The sequence below is a fragment of the Marmota marmota genome, unplaced genomic scaffold (genome assembly GCF_001458135.2).
Source record: "Marmota marmota marmota unplaced genomic scaffold, marMar, whole genome shotgun sequence".
NCBI classification, from domain to species: Eukaryota; Metazoa; Chordata; class Mammalia; order Rodentia; family Sciuridae; genus Marmota; species Marmota marmota.
In genome coordinates this window covers 9,350,100-9,365,645 of record NW_025999913.1, presented here as the reverse complement: position 1 = coordinate 9,365,645, position 15,546 = coordinate 9,350,100, and the positions used below count along the sequence as shown (strand labels likewise).

Sequence of the window (15,546 nt, the reverse complement as noted above, 5' to 3'; positions counted from 1 at the left end):
TGAACCACGAACATACAGTTATCACAAAAGACATCAGGCTGCAGAAAGCAGTCAAGTGAAGTGGGGGAAAAAAGTGTCCAGAGGCAGACGTAACTAACAAGATAGAATCGGGTCACAGAGGTGGCTGCCCACTGCACGCAGAAGCTGGTGCATGTGAATGTTGAGAATCTCAAATGCGGGGTGAGGTGTAGGGAGCAGGGGTCTCAGGTGCAGATGGATCCATGGCAGTGCACCAGCCCTGTTCTCCTCTTCCCCTGGGAGGTGACGGGAAGCAAGACGTTGGTAGAGTCAGGCGGACACCAGTTGAGGAGAGGGAGGGGAAGGTGAGAGTGGATGAATTCATTTGGTGCACATCTGTCGATGCACACCTGTTGAGCACACCTGTTGAGCACCTGGGTGACAGCATGCATCATATACGCCAACCCCTGCAGTGACCTTGGCCTCATGAGAACGGCTCTTCACAACCCATGGGAAAACCAGCACTCCACTGGCTGCTTCCAGAGCCCTGGCCTTGACCGCATCCCCCCTCCCACCCTTCCTCTCCTCCCAGAAGGGCAGGCACAGTGCAGACTACGGAGGATGAAACAGACACTCCTCGGGTGACCAGAGGGGACAGGCTGTCACCCAGCAAGGCAGAAATGTAGACCAGAGCGGAGGCAGCCTGACAGTGGGTACAGGAGCTGGGAAGGCTGGGGCGAGGAGCTGAGCCCTGAGAAGCAGAAACAGAGAGGCCTGAAGGAAGGCAGCGGTACGCTCAGCATGAGGAGACCAAGAAGAAGGAGGTCCTTGTCCTGTGCGGACTTGTTCAGTGTCCTAAAAGTACAAGGTAGGCTACAGTTTTGACTCAGAGACTTGGCTCAGAAGACACTTTTTTTTTTTTTAATGTTTCATTTTCTTTATTAATTGCAGCTACCTCTAATGGACTCCTCCCCTGTGCCTGTGCTCTGAGGTTTTTTTTTTTTTTTTAATATTTCTTGTTTTGTTGTTGTTTGTTTTGCTTGGGGCTTACTAGGGTTTAAATGTTGAATGACCCCCAATGGTCTTTTCCTCCATTCCTGCTGTTGTCCTTGACATTGTTTCAAACACAATGACCCCCAAAGGTCCATGTATTTGAGGCTCTGTCCCCAAGGTAGTGCTACTGAGAGGTGCTGTGGCCTAGAGGGAGGTGCTGAGAGGTCATTTGGAGTGTGTCCCCAAAAGAGATTTTTCCTCTTTCTCTGCTTGGTGGCTCAGGATGCTTTGCTCTGCCGCATGCTCCTGCCATTGCCACCCTGCTCACTCAAAGCAGTGGGTCCACCAATCTTGTGCTGGGACTGCCAAAACTCTGAGCAAAAAAACAACTTTTTCTCTTTACAAGTTGATTATCTCATGCATTTTGTTATAGTAACAGGAAATTGACTAACTCAAGTACACTCCCTGGTTTTAGAGTGATTACCTTCAACTTGACTATGATCAACTAAATTTCCTTAAAGCTAGGGCTGGGGTTGTGGCTCAGGAGTAGACACTCGCCTAGCACATTCGAGGCCATGGGTTTGATCCTCAGCACCACATAAAATAAATGTTAAAATAAAGGTATTGTGTACAACCAAAAAAGTAAATTAAAAAAAATTCCTTAAAGCTAAAGATTAACTGAAGTTGTTACAGGTGAAAGTCATCTGGAGAATGGGTGATGTGTTCTCTCAGGTTCTCATGGACACTTAAATAATAACAGTTTCTGTTTTCAAAACATTAAAGATGGACCTTTCATTTTGAGAAGGTGCATGTTTTATGGCCCTTTGGACCATAAGATCAAAAAATGTCAATTTATTTTCTGAAAAGCAAAAGTTCTTTAAAAAACTTAAGCTCACTGCTGCATCTGATTTCCTAGACTATGAATTATGGTCGATGTAAAAACAATTAGTGGAATAAGAAATCTGTATTTAATAAATAACAGCTGCATGTGAGTATACAGACTTACTTTATTCACATCTATATATTGAATCATTACTGCAATAAATTTCACAAGGCTCAAAAAATTTAAAAACAAAATTTCAAAACTAGTACAAAAACAGGAAAAAGAGTAGAAATAAATACATATTTATTTCTTCGAGTTGCACAAGAGGGAAGCCAGATGGAGAGTTTGGACTTACTCATAAAACTTTCTGACTTTTAATTTGCAAAGTGGAGTGTTGTTGTACACTGAAAAGAAAGGGGAGAAGAGCAGCATGGTGTAAAGTTATGAGCTAAACATAGCTCCGAGAAGAACCAACCACTCTGCGCAGGCTGAGCATTTGTTCAGGTAAATAAAAATCAAGCCCCAGGTGCCGCGTGCTAAATGGATAACCCTGCTGGGAATGAGAGAAATGCAAATGGCATGTCCGTGTGGGTGACGCTGATACAGGGGGCTGTGTTTGAAACAATGTCAAGGACAACAGCAGGAATGGAGGAAAAGAGACGCACACACGTCGGTGACGATGACACCAAAGGAAATGTGCGTGTAGGTGGGCAGAGCTCTGAAGGGAATGTGGCATAGGTAGAGTTTAATGGCCATTAGCTTTTCCCCCTCCAAAGATGCTCACATTTATTTTTAAAAAACATTAAAGAAATTTTACCTTATTAAATTATAAGATGAAAGCATAAAAGGTTTTGTTACAGGGAAAAGTCCTTTCCCCACTCCTCTGGCTCCTGGGGGGAGCTTCCCCAGTGCTCTTGACAGACAAACCCTGCTCCCTGTTTCTCCCCCGGGAGGAGCTTCCGTCTGTCCTGCACTCCCGGCCCCGGGCCAGTGTGGACTGCAAACTCATCTTGTTCGATGTCAAGGACTGGGGGGAGGACCATCCTGAGGCCCATCCCTGAATTCTTCCAGACCCGTCTTTATCGACAGTAAAGGTGAGACCCTACTTTGATCTCCCACTTATTTCTCAAACTGTTCAGAAAACTCAAGAGACAGATCAAGAGGGCTCAGGGTGGGCCCCTCAAATCCTCCACAACCTGGAGACTCAGAGAAGAGAACGCTTCCTCTATCTCAGATGAAAAGAAGTGGAAGGAGCCACAGGTGGGCGACAGGAAGCACGGCGTTATACTCTCCTGGGCAGCCTCTGCAAAGAGAGGCGAGCTGGTGAGCACCCTTCTCCAGTCTCAGAGAGACAGGAGGGACAGAAAGTGGCACGTAGGGCAGCTGAGGAAGCCTGGGTTTCCTCGCCATCACTAACTTAGGACAAGCCACCTAAGTTCTGAGGACTTCCGTGTTTGTCCTTTGAAAACAAAAGAACTGCATTAGACATGCCCAACTTCCTTCCAGATCAACATGTTTTTGGCAGGAGGTGCTGGGAGAGAAGGAAAATAAGCCCCACTCCCAACATTTGCGAGTCAGCCTGAAATATAACCGTCGCACCCACACAGCCCAGCAGTTCACCTTTGGGTTATCCTGGGCTGGGGAGGCAGCTCAGGGGTCGGGCGCTTGCGCTGCATGTGCAGGGACCTGGATTCAGCCCCCAGGGTACCCCCCACCAACCACACAAATTGAGGTTTTCTTTTTCCTTTCTGATTTACTCTGTTTGGACATATTACAGCACTGAGAAGTAAACTGACAGATTACTGGTTTACTAGAGCTAAATAAAGTTTTATATTTTCATTTTCAAAACCCTGATAAGTAAAGTTTCAGTGTAGATCTAAAGGTCTGTATTCTGTACATAAAATGCCTCAATACACAGCAGAAAGACGGACAGGAAGAAAGGAAAAGAGAAAGAAACATTTTGGAGCATCTTCAATGCCAAGTATTATGTTGGACATTCTATTTATGATCGTGGTAACAAGCCCTGAAACAGTATTTCATAAACTTGCTCTGCACCAGTCTCTCTCTGTCTATCCATCCACCATCTCCTTATCACCTCTCCCTACCTACCTACCTACCTATTCATCCATCCACTGATGTCGGTACCCAAATCATCTCGACGTAGAGAGAAAGGTGAACACTGAATACCTAACCGGGCTGGGCTGCATTTAGTCACACAGCTGAGCTGGTCCATGGTAAGTGTGTGCTTGTGATCTCATTTAAAATGATCCATCTTCACATTCTAATTCCTTAAGGGTGGCAAAAGGACAACACAACAGTCCTTTATAAAGGAGACATGGAGTTGTCCCAGGTGAAGTTCAAGTTCTGTTCCCTGCTAGTCCTCGTAGCAGAAAATCACCACCAACATCATGAAATCATGGTCACATTCATGCTTCCACTGTCAAGAAGACTTCTGTAAAGTGACATGTGACAATTTTAGACAGAAAACATCAGGTCATGTCAGCTGACTGCTGACATGTCATTTACACTGCCTATGAATGAATGTTCTGGCATTTGATTCTCGAGCATTTTAAAACACTTGGAAATACTATTTGAAAAAGAAAACATGAACAAACAAAAAATCAGTAATTCTTTGGCACATGTTCTTTCTCAGTGAAGAAAAGACACTGTGTGTGTGTGTGTGTGTGTGTGTGTGTGTGTGATTCAAAATATCTGGGTACCACCAGGATTTAAGGCACAGACTGCAAAGTTATCTAGGACCAGGGAACCTGTATTCCAGAATCCACGAGTCAGAGAATCTTCCAGTTTCTCTTTTATCTCCATCAGCTCTCAGAGGTCTCTGGATTATTCTGACCAGCACACATACAAGACAAAATTTCCAAGAGCCACCAAGTTCCTTTCTGTCCGCTATAGCCATCTTTCTGACTCACAGAATCCTTTTGAACCATCTACCAAAATGTACTGAAAATCTACCAAAATGTGTTCCAATCTCAGGATGCGATCGACTCTGTGACATTCTGTGAGGGCGATTTCTTCCGAGGGATGGGACCGTACGTGTTTTTGTGCTAGGACAATCAACTACTTTGCTGTGTTATCATTGCTATTGTTCTGGCTTTAATACCTTATTTTGATTTTAATAGGCATTTCTTTCTTTTTCAGAGGCCTTTCCCAGAAATATGAACTACGTGAGCAGTAATGACTTCCTATCACAGAAGTGGCAAAGACATTGACCTTGGGTAGCTCGTCTGGGCTGAACTCTCCTGCAGCTGTTTCCTGCTGGATTTATTGGTCTTTGCAGCGCATGGTCAAAACAAACCCCTGCTCAAAGACGCTTATGTGGGCTGCTTCTCTGACTTGGAGCCTGCTGGGGATCTGTTGATGTCATGGAGTCACACTATGGTGTGACTTATTGGGGACCGATGCTTCCCCAATAATCTTTACTCCAGGGGCACTGGTTCAAACCGTAGCCACCCTGATGAACTGTGACAGCTCTATTTCCAAATCATGACTGACTTCAAGGTTTGAAGCTGAACGAGGAGACCATCTTGCTATTCCTGGGCATCTGGATATCAAAGACACAACCAGGACAGGGACTGAATATCAAATGAACGGGACGTCACGGCTTCTCTCCTGTGCAACGACAGTCTGCACCTCAGAGTCACATCATCACTGTGCTGAGGGTCTTTCATCGTGAACAGGGTAGCCCAGCTGAGACCGGATTCCAAGACTGTAAGAGTTCCTTAGTGGCTATGATTGGGGGAGGGAAGTGATCGGCCATTTCCAAATTTAAGCAGCTGTTTCTCTAGCTGAGTTCTCAAACAGGTCACCCCTGGCCACACGTGGTGGTTATTCAAGCAGATAAAGTTTGCAATGTGTTGTTCAGTCAGACTGGCCCCACTTCAAATGCTCCACAACTGTAGTGGCTAGTGGCTCCTCTGTGGGCCAGCATATGTGGCAGGATGTTTCTGTAATCGCTGAGGATTCTCTAAGTGTAGAACTGAAAATCACAACACTGGGTCCAAGGCGTGTGCAAAAGCAAGTCCATTTTGCCACAGAGAGGCTGCTCACTGGGCCCCGTCACAGGAATGGCCTGCTCCACGGAGAGGGTCTCCCATAGAGAAACCACAGTGGTGGACGCCTGCAGCCCTGGGACAGAGACCTGCTCCAGGATGCGTGTGCACAGGGTGACTCCTGAGCCACACAAAGCTGCACAGGTGGATTCGGCCTTTTGAAACGTCCCTTGGGTGGAACCTCAGCTCCTACAGGTGGATTTGGGTGGGATGAAGAGGAAGGAGAGCGACGATCAAGACAGGGCCCATGTCTCCAGGAGACCAGAGCTAACAACCTCGGAGCACTTGCTCCAGGCAGGCGATGGCCTCAGAGCCCAATGGAGTGTGTCCCAATCCTCCAACGGCCCTAGGAGAGTACCTGCAAGGGCCTGAGTGGAGTGGAAGAGCTCATGGCTCCATGGTCCCAGAGACACAGGACCACCACTGCAGGAGGCAGAATGCAGGCTGGGGGCCAGGAAACACAGGGATAGTAAGAAACCCACAAGGCCTTGCTGGGAGCATCTGGGATCCTGCATTTCTATCCAATCAGAAAGAAGAATCCAGAGAGATGGACAGACGTCCTGGGCCTTCTAGAGGGGAAAGGAGAGCGGGGACCAGAAGCCCAGGCTCAGGGCTCCTCTGTAAGCCGCGCTGCTGAATGCACATTTAGGTGGTGAAGGCTGAGTGCCCCAGGGACTGGCCCCCTCTCTGTGACCCTAGGGAAACACAGGAAGTGAGGAAGTTCTTCTAAGCTTTGGGCAGCTCCCCTTTCATTGGCTGTGAGCCTTCCAAAGTCTGGCTGGCCCTCTCATCAGGCCAGGGTAGGTCAGGGACTATGGAGGGATGGAGCATCAGGTGGCAGGGGACTTGTGGCTGCGATGCCCGATGTGCCCAAGGACCTTGAGAGCTGCCACTTGGTGTGGGTCCTCTCTGGGAGGCCCGCCCTAGGAGCACCCTCTCCAACTGCCTGTCTGGATCCTTCCTGTGCACTCAGGCAGGACAGGGTCCTGCTCCCTGATTCTGACACGTTTCCACGGCACGTGGCACATTAAGTGTGGAAACGTGTCAAAATCAGGGAGCAGCTATCCATCCAGAGGATATCTCCAATCTATATTCTCCACAGAGGACACCAATGCAGACTTGAGCTTTCTGGGGTGCCCTTGTTCATCTGGGGTCCCAGGGTGTGTAGGCATTTAAAATCTTTGGGTTTACATGAGAATAATTCTGAAGAGCCTCTAGGGCAAGCTTTTCTTGCTCTTTGAAGGAGATACCAAAAAGAGAATCCTCTTGTTCCTCGGGAGACTGTGGCTTGCACATGTGATGGCAGAATTATGGCATCCACATTGTTACCTTGGGGATTTACAGCCTGAGGATGACCTCCCTGAACTAGGTTAACCAACCCTGGTGCTGCTATACCCGGACTTTTATTATTATTATTTTATTTTCAATTTTTCTCAAATTGAAAATCAGGCTTCTGTCCAGGTACCTTGTGTGGTTCACACACCCAATTTCACAGCATATGCTAAAGGAGTTTACAGGTTCTGAGAATGGCAAGTTAAATGTCTCAAAAAATATATTTGGTAACAAATTTCTCTGACTTTATGAATTTTTAGAGCTTTTTCCCACTATTGGAGTTTTTCACTTTTTTTAAAAAAAAATTGGAATTATGAAAATGTTCAAACACACTCATAAGTGGAGAGAAATGCTGTGGATCACACGTAATGATAATCAGACTTAATAATTGTCTGGATAAAATCAGACACACTTGCCCGAATTCTTTCTTCTTCTTCATAGAAATGTCACAGCACCTCCCAGAGAGCCTGTCATTTTATTCCTCTGTACTATAATACACGTCTTTGAAAAATATTTTCTAATGCAGCCATGATATCACCACAAGAAAACTAACAATAATTCCTTATTCTGCGTTCAATGCATACTCGTATTTCCTGAAAATCGTGTTGCCTTTGAAATGTCTTTTTGTTCAGAGAATACGGTATCCTCCTGGTGCTTGTCAGAGCTCCTGAGTGGCCTTAATATTTTTTGATACTGTTGGTCCTCGTCCAGGGCTGGGCTGGAGATGTCACCTTACTTGACCCCTCTGCAGTTCTTGCCAGGGGAAGAAGTTAGCTCTGGAGGCTTTGGGGGGCAGGGGCTGGGCGGGTAACAGTGCTGCTCCCCATTCTGTCCCCTGGGAAAGCTCCTGGGGTCTGCTTGCTCCGCTGTTACTGATGAGGATGGAGGGCTCAGGCAGAACTGGCACATTCCAATGTTTGCTGGGACCCAGGCACACACTGTGTCTCCTCAGGTGTTCTTCATTCACAAAGAAACGTGAACTATCACAGCTAGAGGGTCTCAGACGTTTCTGTCCACGGAGATTCCATTGCTCTGCCCCACCCCCCATTTAATCCTAGGTAAGTCATTCATTCATTCCGTCAGGCAATAAATTTTAAGGGAGCATCAACAAACTCGGCATTGTTGAAGCATTTGGGACACTTTAGGGAACACTGCTGGCTTTGAGGACACTCCTAGTTTGCTTCTTGTTTCAGCCTCTCTGAGCTCACTGTGTTGCTGTGGTCTGCAGAGGAGCATCTTAACTTATACCCTGATGACAGCAAACAACTCAGGATGATATCACATAGCCTAAAGACAACAGAAAGGGCACTTCCTGTTCCCGAGCCTCTCCCACGCACTGAGTGTGGGGACCATTTCTCCACCCTGTCAGCAGACAGACAGTCTCCTCACTTGGCTTCCAGAACCCTGCACCATCCACCATTCTGACCTACTTCCTGTTCCTTGGGCCACTTCTCAGGCTGTGAGGGTTTTTCTCACTTCCAGATTACTTTCTCTTTTTTACTCTCCACACATTAAATGTTAGGGTCCACGGATTTTCTATCAGGGCCACGTTTTCCCCTCACTCCACCTTCCGCCTGAGAAATATCATCAATTTACAGAACCTCATGCCATATCATCTCCAGCGCTGATCTCCCTCTTGAGCCTCACACCTATCTGAAGAGCAGTCTCACATAGACTTCTGAATCGCTCCAGGTCAACGGGGCCAAATCGTCACACCATTTTGTGATCTAAAGGCTCTTCTCTTGGGTTCCCAGATTAGAGAATGGCCCCTGTATTTTCCCACCTGGTCACCCAAGCACACATCTAGGTATCAGCCCTGCTAATTTCCTTCACTCCCCCAAATCTGAGCTGTCACAGGTCCCATTTGGCCTCATGCTCTATAAATCTCTCATCTATCTATCCTCTCTGCGAGCCTCGTACCCCGGTTCCTGTCACCCACCACCACATCATTGGTATTCCTGCAATGGCCGGCCAACTGGTCTCCCTGGTTGGGGTCTGAGACTCCCTCCAAGTCACTCCCCCTGTAGGCTGGGGGAGGAGGCTGCAAATATGATCATGTAGAAGACCCTCCCACAGCTCCTCTCTGTTCTCAAGGTAAGGAGTAAACTGTGAGCAGTTTCCAGCCTGCACCACCTGCACCCACTAGCACCTTGGTTCCTCCGACCATGCCAGTCCTGTAGGACTCCCCTTACCCATCCATCCCATCCACCCCATCCCATCCCATCCCATCCCATCCCATCCATCCCATCCCATCCCATCCCTCTAGGTGAATTCTTACTCATCCTTCAGATTTCCTCTAAAACACTGCTCCTTCCAATCTGCCTTGCCTAAGTCCCCAAGCCCTGGTGAGTGAAACTTCCAAGTGCCACCTGAAAGTCCTGTATCGTCCCATCATTATTGCCAAGCCACCTCCGCCCAGGACTACAAGCGACACCTTCTTATCCTTCCTGCTATGTTATTTCTTGTGTTCAGAATAGTACCTGCAACACAACAGGTGCTTAGTCAAAACACAATCAGTGAGTAAGTTTCCTGGACACTGCTTCTCACCGCTGTGGTCATGACAGCATGAGTTCTCCTGGCTGGGACAGTGCTTTTCTGAGAATTCAGAGTTGCTTAAGAGAACGTGTATTACGATCTCTCTCTGTTCTCTTGATTCTTGAAACCACTTTCCATCTGTCTCCTTTACATTTTTAAAGGCAGGTTTTGCTCAAAACCCTAAATAAACAAGTCTAGGTGGCTGCACTGTCTTTGGTGCCGAGGGCGACACGGACGATTACCTGTTGCGGGCTCTGACAGTGAACACTCTCCCTTTCCACACAGTTCCAATGAACCACAGCTTCCCCTAGGTGCCATTTCCAGGGGAGACATGCGAACAGCTCAAAATGTGACAACCACAGAGCCTGGTAAGGACTGTCAAAAGCATTCCCCATTTAACCCGCAGATTTCAAATGTCGACGCACCTGGGATCCCAGGTCAACAAGGGGCTCTGGGAAGGCTCATGCCCATACTTGTCTCCTCTAATAGAGGGAAGAGTTTTTACTTCATTTTCAAAAACTGATGACCTTTTCATTTAAATATCAAGCTTTTTCCTCTTGAATGCCAGAGCAGGGGAAATGGAAAAGAGTTGTCCATTTCCTGGAGCATCTGTTTGCGCTCATAATTAAAAATAACACCTTCTAAAAGGTTGCACTCACCTGATTAAGGAGAAAAGCACACCTGGGTGCACTTTATCACCTGCTGAGAAATGTTCTCCCTCATTGCAGCAGGTGCTGTTCTCTCCTGTAGCAGGCTTGTCTTCCGGACCCCCTTTCCCTCCACGTGGGACTGTCTCTCCCCCTAGGACCAGGGAGGCTGCAGTAGCCCCAACCTATCACTGCAGGCTGCCATGAGAGGGGCACTGACCTGTCTGCCCACGTCAGGCCACTCATGGTGGAGGGCGACTCCCTCCCTGCTGCTCACAGGAAACGCAGTCACGTGACCTCAATACACCTTGACTCTAAGAAGCAAAGGACACCATGGTGGGACTGAGGTTTCACAGGGAAATCCAGCGATGCAGAGCCACAGTTGTCACTGTTACCCTTCAAGTTCACACCTAAGTTCAAGTTCAACTTACATAGGTTTATCTGTAAGGATCATTAAACCACCAGTTGCAATATTCATGCAGGACCTCTGATTACCCATATGCACAGCTTTCCTCTGCCCCTCTAAATTCCTCCCAGGGCTTTAAGAGTCATGCTCGTTTGGCTGTGTCACCTCTGTAGGCTTCCCTTGTTGTGACATTGCAATGACAACAGCATTGGGGCCAGGTGAATTCTTAGGTCCTTGCCAAGTAGGAGAAATAGCACTGCTGTTATACTAATTGCCTGACAGTACGGGTTTGGGTCTGTATCTCCCCCATAACACTTAAGGACACCATCTGATGTATTTGGCATCCATATACATAAATATGCACCTAATATAATGTTGTCTATTTAAGTAAAGTTTCATGTACCATGAAACTGAACAAACACAGAGGACTTGTGCTCTGGATTTTGCCAGTGCAGGTGATTAAACGGATCCACGTGAACGTGCAGAAGTGCCCCTGTCTGCATGTGTTGCTCTCTCTGTACACACTTACTGGGCACCCACCAGGCCCCGGGCACTGCTGGAAGTACTTGGGCTACATCAGTGAGTAAGCCAAGGACCCCACCCTACCTGGTGCAGCTTACTGTCAGAGGAGAGAGAGAGAGACAAGAAAACACTGAACTGATAGATAAGCCATCACAAAGCATGTGAGAAAGTGATAAGAAGAAAGAAAACAGGTGAACAGGAAAGGAACTAAGAAATTAGGGAAAGGGACAATTTAAAATTCGGTGGTTGTAGGGTCAGCTCCATTGAGATGGTGACACCTTTCAAGTCTTTCAAGCCAAGACTTGAAGGAGGAGCTAGCCGTTACATAGCTGGGGGAAGGGAGTTCTAGAACAGGGAGTGGGCCATGCAGCGCCCCCAGGGCCAGAAGCAGGGCTGGAGTGAAGTCAAGGAGAGGCAGTGAGGAGGAAGTTCGCAGGGGGCTGAAGAAAAAGTCAGGGGGTGGAGGGCAGGTGGTGGAGGGCTTTGCAGGCTGAGTAGGAGCCTGGAAGTTCCCCGAGTGAGGGGAGGAGCCACGCAGGCTCTGAGCAGCAGGTGCCCCGTCCTGATTCACAGAGAACCCAGAGAGGGGCAAGTGCAATACAGAGGACTCAATTCTACTCAAACCTAACGAGTTGATTTAACGAATGGGAGGGCTTGGGAATTAGGTGACAGGTTCTTTGATAGTAACAGTAGGACCAAGTTTAAGACTTTGGGCTGCCATGCCTTTATTTCAGCCACCCAGTGATTTCCTCTAAGTCTCTTCAAAAACTATCACCTCCTCTGAGATTCCCTGCACGGCTGTCCTGGCCTACAACCCCCTCCACCAACTTAGGCTCCACATTCTGCTGCTTGGTTTCCCTGGGATCACTAAAGGCTCTTTGAGAATACATAATGTCATGCCATTCCCCATTCCCTTCAGTACAGTGCAGACTCTGAGAAGGTAAGGGATTCAGCTCAACTCCTAAGGCGGCTTCCTGGCACAGAGGGACTGATGGGTTGAATGACTGAATGGATGAATGTATGTTCTGGGAGTCCAGGAAAACTTCATTTAATTAAACTTTTGTTTAGTTTGCATGAATCCAGTTCTAATTTAAACAAATAGGCCATGCAATTGGGGAATAAATAAAACAAGCTGTCAAATCATAAATTATTTCCCACCACTGCTTGGCTTAACATTTAGAGAGTGGATGGTTCACATGAATGTTTACACGGCATTCTTCATAAAACTACAAGTACCACATTGAAGAACATTTGGAAAATGGTAGAAAAAGAACTTAACCATTTTACATCCTCACTACCACTGCAACTAATGAAATTCTAAAATTCCCCAATACGTAGTCTTCAAACTTCACTGCATTCTTACATGGTTTAGAGACATTCTAGAGATCCAACAAATTACTCTGGTTTTTAAACTTTTATCTAAAGCTCTTCTGAATTCTAAGATTATGTGACTCTACATGAAAACCAATAAAAAATACAAGCCATTCAATAACTATGCTTTTTACTTCAGAGCCCGTTAAATAAGGAATTTCTGGGGACATTTGAATTTTTTCTTCTAGATCCAAGTTCTCATTTTCCTTGATCTGAATTCATTGAACATTTGGGATTTCAACAATACAAAGAAATACAAAGAGTGACAACCCTTGATCCATTTGAGTCCACTCTTGCCAACAGCTGTGACTTGCAGATCACTACAGGAGCCTTCTTTTGGACTTTCTATGAATGAGTGGGGTGTTATTAAGAAAAATAAAAAACACAAAGCAGGTTGGAAAAGAAAATCTTTCCTAGTAAATAAAGAGAATAAACTGTTCTCTGCCACAATAGCACTTACATACACCCCCACCGGGTATGCACAGTACAAGGCAGAGGCTGGACCCAGAGGGCTGCGTCCTGGCCACGGGCTGACCCTGCAGCTACCCAACAGCAGGCAGTGGTCAGGGTCTGTGGACCTCTGATGGAATGGCCTTGTGCCAGGTAACGAGCTCAAGTGCTGCAGGCTGACACCAGGAGGCACTGCCAGTGAAGTTAGGGACTACCAGCCAGGCCACGTGAGGCGCCCTTTTCAATTGTGTGAAAAATATAAAGGATGATGATGACGACAATGAGACTAATAATAGTGATGGCATGTTAGCATCTCTTGAAAACGGGTCTTGAAGGTGGCAGGGATCGTCTCATGTAATCCTCATCACCACAATATGATCCCCGTTTTGAGATAAAGAAGCAGAAGCACAGAGAAGCAAACTGACTAAAATTGCACAGCTACTTAGTAAAACTGGACTTGAATCCTAGCAGTCTGATTCCCGGGCTTGGGCTCTTTACCTGACAATGTAACAGAATAAGGTGAGGAGATTAATCTCCACAGTGCAAACACAACCTGTGGAGTTTTAATTTTAGTCCCTCTCTTCCTCTCCTTTTCCATCGTCCAGACAGTAAATATTTTTGAAGAGTCTGATTCCTGTCCAACATTATTCGTAGTTGGGGGATCTAGCTGTGACCCTCTGAGACCCTGCTCTCCCGGAGCTTAAGGGCTAGTGCAAAAAGTCACTCAACAAACAGAAATGGGCTGACAGTCTAAGTGCTAAGATAAAAATAAAACAGGAAGCTGCAGTGCCTGGTGACAGAGGGGGACAGACTGGTCCTTTCCTCCAGAGCCACTAAGGGAGCGCAGGTCGGGGGCCAGCTCTGTGCCTGCTGATGGAGAAACGCAGAGCAAGGCACCTGTCACTCTCAGGGATCTGACTGCTGGTGCGGCCCTGGAAAGCCCCAGCCACCACAGCCGTCTAATCCTTTCTTTACCAAAGGTGGCTTTGACTCCAACAACCTGGGATTTCCTTAGTTAAGTTGGGAAGCCTCCTGGGAGATACTCACCTGAACCCAGTTATTAGATGCCATGAAAATAATAAATGTATAGTAAAAGGTGGTCTCTGCTTTGGGGCATGCCTGAGGATTTGCAGAGACTCCACAGCTGCAGGAAGGAAGGAGGAAGCAGGAAGGACCGTTTCATAGAACCCTGCTTATTAGATAACATTAGACCTGCAGTCAACATCTTCCTTCTCTCCTGGGGTGCAGACACAGAGAAAGGAGCTTACGGGAAAGCATGGAGAAGAAGGTCACTGCAGGGAGGGAGGGTTGGGGGAAGGTACCGAAGGCAGGACGTTGCAGAGGAAGTCACGGAATGAGAGCCTAATCAACCAGAGAAGAAGTCGTCTTCTGCTGTGGGATTCCCCAGATATAAAGGACAGAGGGGCTCACCATAGGGACTCATGAGCTCAGGAGGTGCCAATAATTATGGGATGTAGATCGGAATAGGACAGCTCCACATCCTACCTCAGTGTCCCTCGCCACCAGGGCGGCGCTGTGTTTCAGGATGGCAATTTGTGCTTAAAGAGAATATTTCAAAAGCACCTCTAGGAAGTAACCAGTGAGGTGAGATACACCACGGGGGTCAGATGGTCCCAGAAAAGCGGAATCAGAGCCACACCAGGACCTGGGAGCAGCCTCCCTTTGGGTATTAGGACCAAATTGGGCATCAGGAATCCAACAGAAACATGGTCAACCGCAGCGTCAGAACTACCAGGGTGCCTGGGCAACTAGGATGAATGTTTAAATAGAAGATTGAATCACCTGGTCCGCCAGATAACGCCAGGGTGGAACAGGAAGAGGACCCGACTGTGACAAGATCAGAAGTGACAGTCTGTTAGTCCACTTAAAGCTCAAAGAGGAGAATGTATTCCCGAGAGTCAGAGAAAGAGAAGATAGAAGATGGAGGGAAGGAGAGAGAGCGAGGGAGGGAGGGAGAGAGAGGAGACCCACACAAGTGCAATTTAAAACAGCAAAGATCTTAGAACAGAGGAGTGAATGTTACTTAATATAACATGTAAGTCACTGCCAAGCTTCGTATTTGAAGAGAACAATTCAATAAGCAAAAGATGCAGTGGCCCCTGGCGAACACTTGGGGACATGTTCACAGAGCATTTAAAATCTCTGTAAATATTATCATTTAAGATATCTTGTGTGTACTGTCATAATTTTTTCCACTTTTTTTTTTGCGCGTGTGTGTGGGGGTGCATATCAGGGATTGAACTCAGGGGCACTGGACCCCTGAGCCATACCCCAGCCCTATTTTGAATATGTAGGATTGAACCAGGGATTGAACTCAGGGGCACTAGGCCACGGAGCCATACCCCAGTTCTATTTTGTATTTTATTTAGAGACAGGGTCTCACTGAGTTGCTTAGCGCCTCAGTTTTTTGCTGAGTCT

At 47.1% G+C, this 15,546-nt stretch overlaps 1 protein-coding gene across 11 annotated transcripts in view; it reads right to left on the bottom strand.

Annotated features, from left to right (window-relative positions):
* Positions 1-15,546, bottom strand: part of Phactr1 (phosphatase and actin regulator 1) — a 500,641-nt gene that overhangs the window by 84,299 nt on the left and 400,796 nt on the right. The gene's annotated exons all lie outside the window — the stretch shown is intronic.